The sequence below is a fragment of the Gracilinanus agilis genome, chromosome 2, assembly GCF_016433145.1.
Source record: "Gracilinanus agilis isolate LMUSP501 chromosome 2, AgileGrace, whole genome shotgun sequence".
NCBI lineage: Eukaryota > Metazoa > Chordata > Mammalia > Didelphimorphia > Didelphidae > Gracilinanus > Gracilinanus agilis.
In genome coordinates this window covers 464390265-464399701 of record NC_058131.1, presented here as the reverse complement: position 1 = coordinate 464399701, position 9437 = coordinate 464390265, and the positions used below count along the sequence as shown (strand labels likewise).

Below are 9437 nucleotides of genomic sequence, written 5' to 3'. Positions count from 1 at the left end.
CTCTTTGTAAACACATTAGAGGTTTTCTTGGCAAAGACACTGACACAGTATGCCATTTCCTTCTCCAACTCATTTTACAGATGAGGAAACTGAGGTAAATAGAATTAAGTAAGTTGCTCAGGGTCACACAGCTAGTATCTGAGGCCAGATTTGGACTTGGGAAGATGAGTCTCTGAATCCAGGCCTGATGCTCTGTTAAATTGCACTGCTCCATTAAATAAAAATTGGAATATTAAAAAAAAAAGAGCAGTCAGATGGCAAAGTGGATAGAGTAGCAAGCCTGGAGTTGGGAGAATCTGGGTTCAAGTCTAGCCAGGCACTTCTGTGGACTCCAAAAAGAGCTAGGGGCTTAGAATAAAACTGCCCCCTCCCCATAAAATTGTTAGTTTTCCTGATCTGTTTTTTAAAAAAAAACCTTTAGAATAGCTTATATGTAGTTTGGGAAATATACCAGCCTTGAGAAGGGATAGTCCTGGAGAAGCCAGGAAGGAAGGAACAGGGAGTTTCAAATGTAACTTTTCTTACTGTCCCAAGAAAAAACCACCTGAGTCACATCACCAGGTCTTGGGGGGTATGTAATGTTGAAAATCATACACTCAAGACTGTGAACTTCACAACACCCCACCACCACCACCACCACCACCATGGGATTGGACAAGAGAGAGGGAGGAATCTTGTGTCAATATTACTATAAAAGTCTGTGTGCTTACACGTAAAGAGAGAGATATTTTGCCCCGAGCTCGCAGCTTGTGAGCAATATTCTTTTTCTTTCCCTTCCCTCCCTCTCCTCCCCCTTACCCTTTATATGCTCTTTCATCAACAAAGCTGGGTCCTGTCAGCATTTTATCAAAGTCTCCTGTCTTCTCATTAGAGTGATTTCTGGGGGTGCTAGCTCCCCAAAACTCACTCTACACACTTCCGAGGTATGTGAGCCTGGCCAAGTCACAGAACCACAATTACATAAAGTTGGTTTTTTTTTTTTTAAATTTCCAACTCCCATGGTTTGTGAGGTCACTGATCACCATGGAAACAGATGATGCCAGTCAGTTAAATTCCAGCCTCAGGCTGACTGCTGAGGCACTCCGGGAGTATGGAGAGGTAAAGGAGGAAGCAACATCTCCTCAGTCTGGTAGGATCATCTCAGTACCAGATCACCACTCACAGGGAAAAGAAAAATTGTTCTCCATTCTGAAGCACTATACCACTCTGCTACTGCAAAGATGTCTGATAATATTGACAGGTTACATAGTCATAGAGGAGTCTGCAAGGTTGATCTCTACAGCTCATCAGGACAATAAGATCAGGTTCGAAAAGTGATTCGCTTTGTTGACCTATCAACCCTCAATGTAGATAACAAAGACAAGGAAAGAAGACCTAGTTCAGAGGGAAAGCCAGATCTGGAAAGTCTGGAGGAAAAGGAAATTATTGTCATCAAGGACATAGAGAAATTGAAGGATCCGAGTGCCTTCTCAAACAAGCACCTCGGACCCTATCAGTGTCCTCAGTTGGCACCTTAAAGACCTTCAGAAATTTGCTTTTGGCTCCTAGCACACTCTGTGCCCCTTATCCTCTAGCTGTGAGCACTACGTTGGAGTGCGGTACCCACCTTGAAGAAGGCGGGTACCATAGTCATCCTAACAAAGACAACTGCTACAGCCTCGACACAGACTAACTGAGCATGGAGTGCAGGGGAAAGCGTCCCCACAAAGTGGGCAAGGCCAAGAACAACAACAACAATCAGTGTCCTTCAAGCCCCCCACCTAAGTCACCTTGCCCACCAAGAGGATCTCCTGAGAAGGAGTGTTCCTTAGATGACCTCTCCTTATACGTCAACCGCCTGTTCTCCCTTGTGATCCAGATGGCACGCAAGGACATCAAGGATAAGCTCTCAGAAGGAGGAGTAGGAGGAGGAGGAGGAAGTAAATGCTCACACCACTCCATCTCTGCCTCCAATGGAGACAAGTGCAAGAACAGCCCCCGAAGCGCAGTCAGCAAGATTGCCTCCGAAATGGCCCACGAAGCAGTTGAAGTAACTGCCGCTGAGTTTTGTAGTCCTCCTGGAGACCCTGAACAGAAGGACTGTAAAGCCTTCGTATACACTGAATCCAAGCCTAGCAAGGGAGGCTCTGACAAACAGGTCTGCCAGAAAGACAGTAAAGATTTTGCTGACTCCATCAGCAAAAGCCTGATGGTGTATGCCAACCAAGTGGCTTCTGACATGATGGTCTCTGTCATGAAGACCTTGAAAGTACATAATTCTGGCAAGCCCATCCCAGCCTGTGTCGTGCTGAAGAGAGTCCTGCTGAAGTACACCAAAGAGATTGTGTCTGAATTCATCGATTCCTGCATGAAAAACTTACATAACATCACTGGTGTCCTGATGTGTGACAGCGACTTTGTCTGTGCTGTAAAGAGAAATCTGTTCAAACATGGCAGAAAGAATGCAGTCGACATCATGGAGGCTATGCTGAAACGCCTAGTCATTGCCCTCCTTGGGGAGAAAAAAGAAATAAAACCCCAGTGTATGGCAGCCGCCTTTGCACAGCTGAAAGCCGGAACCTGTGATGGTAAGAACAAGAGCCTTGAAATTTCTGCCTTAAAAGCTGAGATGTTGGGAAAAGGGAAAGAAAAAGGGAAAACAAGGCCTGAGCCATGTTGTGACTACCCAAGCAGCGCTGAGAAAGTCAGCGAGGTCATCCTTAAAGAAAGCCTCACTAAGTGGAACCAAAAGCAAAACTGTGGCCAGAACAGAATGAATGGCAACAATGGCAGCAAAACAAGAACCTGCTGTGAAGAGAAGAGGGAGAAGATTAGCCCTTCCACTGATTCCTTGGCCAAGGACCTGATTGTCTCAGCCCTGATGTTGATCCATTACCATCTGACCCAGCAGGCCAAGGGCAAAGATGGTCAGGAAGAATCTGTCCCTGAATGTTAAACTTAACTATGTCCACAATGGGCTACAGTATGGCCCAGGGTGCCCATTATGAGAGATGTGGTAGCGACTAAAGTGCCAAGGCACTCTCCATGAAACATCTGGAATCACGAAGCACTGGTGGCCAACATGCCAGCCCATCCACTTCACCCAAAGAGCTGGATACTCAAAAACTGGACATGTCCAACATTGTTTTGATGCCCATCCAGAAGTTCCTGAGTGACAGTCCACTCTGCCTGGATGAGCAATGTGAAGGTGAGAGCAAACAGGCTGAATCCAAATCCAAAGTCTCTCCCTCTACATTAAAGTGGTCTGACAAGGGTGAGGAACACTTCCAAGACCGTTAAGAATTTAATTTCATCAGTGGAATGAAACAAGTCAATCATCAGTTCATTGACCAATGGTCAAATCTGTGATGAAACTGTGCCTTATCATGGCCAAATACAGTGACAACGGGGCAGGCTTCACTGAGCTGGAAGAACAAGTTGGAGCCAACCCCACTCCTTTCCGGGTCAGTAATTCCAAATGTGCTCAAGATGCCATGATGTCCCACTGATATCATGATAACTCTGGGCCTGAAGTCATTGCTAACAACCAGTCTTCCACCAGCAACCTGCAGAAGCAGCTCCAAGCTGAGCTCCAATGGATTGCCACTTCGCAATTCAATGTTCCCATACTCTAGTTTATGGAAGACGAGAATGGTCAGCTTGAGAAGCTCCCAGAGGTGTCAGCCAAGGCTGCTAAGAAACAGTATAGTATTGGAGATCCCCTCCAAGAGGTCAAGAAGTTTGCAAAGGAAAGACAACTCGATGAAGCGTTCGGGAACATGGCTAGAAAGCAACTGCTGGACTGCCTGCTTGCTAACCTGTGAGCCCACTCCATCGAATCCTCTCCATTATACTCCCACCACACATTCTGTCTCAGCCAGAGTGCCACACTCCCCACTATGATAGTAAAATGCATGTTTCCACAATCGTATTGAATGACACAATGAGTGATTATATCACACATGACATTGAATGTACAATGAGCGGGGCATAAGGCCAGCTTCCAGTTTGGTATATGATCAGGACCCATATATAACCCCTCTGCAGTTTCATGGGTTGTTGTACTCAAAAATGTTCCCATATAATAGCCAGTCTTTTGGCTAACTGGGTCCTTGGTTGACAGGTCCCAAGTCAGTGCTTTCCATAATTACAAGATCTTCTAGAGTTCTCTTTTCTCAAGCATAGCCTTCAAAAATTTAGACATGCCATGAGTCAATTATACTAGGCATTTAGAAAAGACGGTCATTCCCTATACCTCCCAAAAAAGACAGTGCTGATAAAACTACCAAATTTAACTTTCAAATTTCCCATTGGTGGCTGAACTCTGCACAAAATTCATTATTATAGTCATTTAATCAGTCATCAAGTTTATTAAGCACTCACTCTATGCCAGGCACTGTGCTGAGTGCTGAGGATATGAAAAAAAAGAAAAAAAAACAGTCCTATCCCTCAAAGAATTCACATTCTACTAGAGGGTGGGGAAAACTACTGCAAAGATCATAGTATTGTTGCCAGTGACCCTGTAGGTGTAGAAACATTTCTCTAAAAGTGTATTTTAAAGCGTCGCAGTTTCCTTTTCCCAATCCCATTAATCATATAAAATTACAAGTGAATGGTGCAGAAGGCACTAACAAGAATGTTATAACAAAAGGTTGCATGACTTTGTATGAGAAAGTAGAAGAAAATGGCTCATGCCACTATTGGTATGGATGACAAGTCAGATACTCTCAGAAAGGTTCTAAAAGTTAGCTATGCCACTAAAAGTTGACCATAGATAATAATCTGTACCAATATAAAACAAAGGTGTTCATGAAGATAACATGAAATAACACACATGGGAACAAAAGGTTCCACAAATATATGTAGAATGTGGTATTATTCTTTAAAGAAATTTAATCATTTTATGGGGACATGTAATTTGCTATACTATATGCAAATGCCTAAAAAACAAAGTTTGTCATCAACAAAAAAGCCATATGAATTATTAGGCATAAATGAAAAAGTAAAGCTTGGATATCTGCTATTTTTAATTCATTGTCCTTGCTTAGACCAGTAAATACATTTTGAAGTGTTCTAGCACTTGAAGGTTAATTTAGTGAATATGATTATTTGAAATACTCTTCCATTGTTTCTCATAAAAAAACATCATGATTTACAGTTAGAATATTTTTTCCTAAACTCACATCATGCTCCTAGAAAAGAAGTAAAGTCAGTTGTCATTATTCTTTTGCTTTCCTTTTAAAGCAATTGAATTGCACATTGAGAAAAAGATTTTCCACTTCCATCATTGTGTTGGTGCATTTTTGACTTTCAAATATTTTCTACTTTTTAGAATAAAATAATAGTAATAATATCTCCTAACATTTATAATGTTAAGACTTCAACACATTTATCAGAGAGTTTACTAATAAACTTGAGAGGGTTTATCAGAATATACCTTATGAGCCATGCATGGGAATGGGTTTATCAGATCCATCTAATGTAATATGCCAGAACTACCTTTGACAACCAGGAGGTATAAACACGGCTCAGTGCTGAAGGAAATGGTGATTTGGGATAACACAGAAAACCTGGTACGTTGGTCCTCTAGCCCATGATGATTAAACTGGGAGAGAAAAATTGAGTCAAAATTGCATCAGAATAGACCACTGAGACAGGAGAAGTAGACTGACCACTCTAGACCTGAAAGGGACCCAGACCTTCCCTCTGTCTCTCTTTTCCCCTTCTTCACAGGTTCTCAAGATTCCATAATACCTTCCACTCTCCTTTACCCCCAGGTCTAGAAGTTAGTAGCAATTCTATGTTGTTGCACTAACATTTGCCAAATAATGCACGTAAAAGTTTTATTTCTTCAGTGTACAATGAATTAGGAAGTATTTCTTTTACTTATCTTGACCTTGTTTGTATTCCTCTAACCAGTAGTTCTTCATCTATTAAATGAGTATAAGAAAAGTTCCTTTCTGATTAAAGCAGGTCTACATATAGCAAAAAAACAGAAATAAAGTCAAAGTAGGGAATCATTCCACACAGCTCATAAAGAAACTATCAGGGAAAAACCAGAAGGCTTGGTTTAAAGTTTAGATGGTCTCCATTTTGGTTGAGCATGATGGCCCATGCCTATAATCTCCATTGTGTAGGGGGATGAGACTTGTGAATCTCTTTAGTTTAAGAATTCTGATCCATTAAAGATGAAGGTAATCAGATGTCCACACTAAGTTTGACATTAGTATGGTGAGCCCCTCAGGAGCCTCTAAAGAGGCTCATACCAGGTTAGAAACAGCAGATAAAGCTCCCAGATAGATCACCAGTGGGACCAGATCACTATTCCAGCCTGAGTAAGACAGACTCAAGTCTTTAAAAAAAATTTTTTTAAGTAACACCATTTCTTAGCGATGCACTTTTAGCTAAAAATATTCTCCTAAAAATTTTTAAGTGGTTAGGTGGTTCCTAAAACTCATAGGTTTTACCTAGGTGCAACTTCTGTGGCTCCCAAAAATTTTGTGCCCGAGTTTTGTATTCCAAATAATGTCTCCAAAAATCTTCTGAAATCTCAGAGGCAAATATATATGTATGCCAGAAGCTACAGCATTTGTTAAAATGTTTGGTGTAATCCACTCTGATTTATTCTGCCATGAGGCATGCTGATGATTTTAATCCTCATATGTAGTCCATTGTGACTGTTTTGCCCACAAAGATAAGAAGAGGATTCCACAAATCCATCTGTAAGATTGAGAAGCACGAAAAAAATCCAATTTAACGAAAGCTTTAAAAAAATCCATGGGAGGTGATACTTCATATACCCACTGTGGACTAACGGAATCAAAGGGAATCCACAAAGTGGAAAAAAAGTGTTTGAAAAGGTAAGTTGACTCTTAGAAAATCTTCAAGCAGAGGGCTAGTCATAAAATTATTTAAATCTTTGGGGGTTGGTTCATTCTTTGTCCTTTTTGAATTGAATATCTATCTACCTGGGAAATAGACATTTTTGTCTATTTCTGTCATTTTATATCATACTGCATTATATCATGTTTTACTATGTTATAATGTATTATGTCATATCACATTCTATCACACATCATTAATATATATTATATTGCATGAATTAAACCTTTCCTACAAGCGCTTCAGAGGCTAAAATTAGAAATAAAGGAGTTGATTACTGTCTATCCTCCACTTTATGTGTGGTAGCTGCAGGGCATCCAAATAGAGCAGGTCTGCAGATAGAGAAAAACAGAAATAAAGACAAAGAATAGAGTCATTCCAAATTATACAGCTTTGCATCCCAAGATTCTCTAGTTGTGGCAAGCTTCTTAATAGTTTCCTCTGTTATTTTTCCTCAGCCACCACTCCCCAAGCATGGGAATAGCAATTTGCCTCAGTAGCTAGCTGCGTAACACTGGGCGAATTACTGACCCTGTCCCAACCTCAGCTTCCTCATCTATAAAATGGAGCTAATAATAGCTTAGCTCACGGAGTTATTTTAAGGATAAAATGAAAATTATACATGGAAAAATGTTTTGCAAGTGTAAAACTGCTATAGAAATACAAATTGTTATTATTATTAGGTAATAGTCGTATTTGCCATTTGAAGACTACTCTAATAATTTTCAGCTTTTAAGCTTGCTGCTTTATACTTACAGCATTATCCAGATTTGATGGGGAATTTTTTTAATGGAATGGTTTGCTGACATCTGAACAGATAAAAGCAGTGTGTTTTCTGTTTGGCAAATTTTAACCTACATTATTTTGATGACCTATGTTACAAAGCAAGGTAATCATTTTCGTCTAAATTTGCCACCCAACTATCTGTGCCTACTACTAATATATTTTTATTACTTATTCTTTTGCTTTTTGTATGTAGCTCATTTGCCTTAGGTTAAGGCACTTAACGGTGTTCAGTAAATGAAGATAAGCAGTCCTAGCAGGTGGAATTCTGTGCTATGCCCAAATCAATTCTACCAAAAGCAAAGTTCAGTTGTACAATAGGTACATGCTTTGGGGCTCTTGAGATCATAAAATCATATTTAGAACTTGAAGAGGGGGCAGCTGGGTAGCTCAGTGTATTGAGAGCCAGGCCTAGAGACAGGAGGTGCTAGGTTCAAATCTGACCTCAGACACTTCCCAGCTGTGTGACTCTGGGCAAGTCACTTGACCCCCATTGTCTACCCTTACTACTCTTCTGCCTTGGAGCCAATACACAGTATTGACTCCAAGATGGAAGGTAAGGGTTTAATTAAAAAAAAAACTTGAAGGGACCATAGGGAACTTCCCACTATACTCACTTATTTCACAGATGAGGAAACAGAGGCACAAAGTCACACAGAGAGTAAGCAAAAAAATACCAAGGGGTATATATAGATTTTTGCCCTCCAAATATGGAGGAAAGACCTGAAACAGATTCCTTGCCCTCATGCCAGAGCATTTACCCTTTGATCAACTGGTAGTGCCAGAAGCTGGAACATAGGGACAGAGTAGGCAGCTATTTCCTTGCATTACTTCCTGACTTGGGATTCTAGACCCAGTTATTTCTTATGGCCAAGGGAGGAAATGATGACTACTATATGATTATGGAGAGCTACATTTACACTCCTCAATAAAATGAAGAACTAAAATAAGGAGGAAAATAGAAGAAAAATGCAGACAAAAAGTTCCCATTTCCTTATCTCCCATAATACATTCCTAGACACTTTGAAAATCTTAAATATACCATTAGAGTGGAATACAAATTGACAAAGGCAAAAAAGTTATATAAAATTCACAGCATTTTTACAACTTTAATTTTTTTCAGTATGAAATATGCCCTACTTTTGCCATAATCCTTTGTTTTACATTATTGAGTGTTGAGTTCATAAAATTTTGACACGTTCTTTAATTTGTCTTCATGAAACACATTAGATATTTGGCATACTTTTAAAAACAAGTCATTTTTCCTTGATTATGCACTAAAGGTGTTTCTCTCTTTCTCTCTTCTAAAAGATCAAAGGCTATTCACAGACATGGGAACTTTACCATATCTCATTTCTGACCTAGGCTTACTTGTTGTGACCCCTCCTTCTCCTGGGAGCTCTCCATAGGGTACCAGCCCATGGGAAGCAGCTAATTATGTAGGTATAGGTTCAGTTTTTCCCACTGTTGCTCAGAACTCTTGAATCGAGTGATCTACTAGCATGCTCAGTAGCTGAGGACTTCAAACATGTGCTATTAGGCTCCACATATTCCATAGATTTCAATAGGATTTAAATTAGGCTAGTTCCCAGGCCATTTGAATATGTTTATCTCCAGTTCTTCAGAAAATTCTTAAATTATCACGATGTATCAGTAATTCAAAGCTGTATTACATTCTTAATTTGGGAATTTCTATGATTCTGGAACAATTTTGTGTCTCAGTATATCAACATATTTATCAGAGATCATTGTTTCCTCAATGAAGATAAGATTTTCCCATTAGAAGTAAAAAT

The 9437-nt window shown here is 40.1% G+C and overlaps 1 pseudogene; it reads left to right on the top strand.

The window, feature by feature from the left end:
• The first annotated feature begins 1220 nt into the window (after window positions 1-1220).
• On the top strand, window positions 1221-3803 carry LOC123235799 (annotated as a pseudogene).
• Window positions 3804-9437: the final 5634 nt, after the last annotated feature.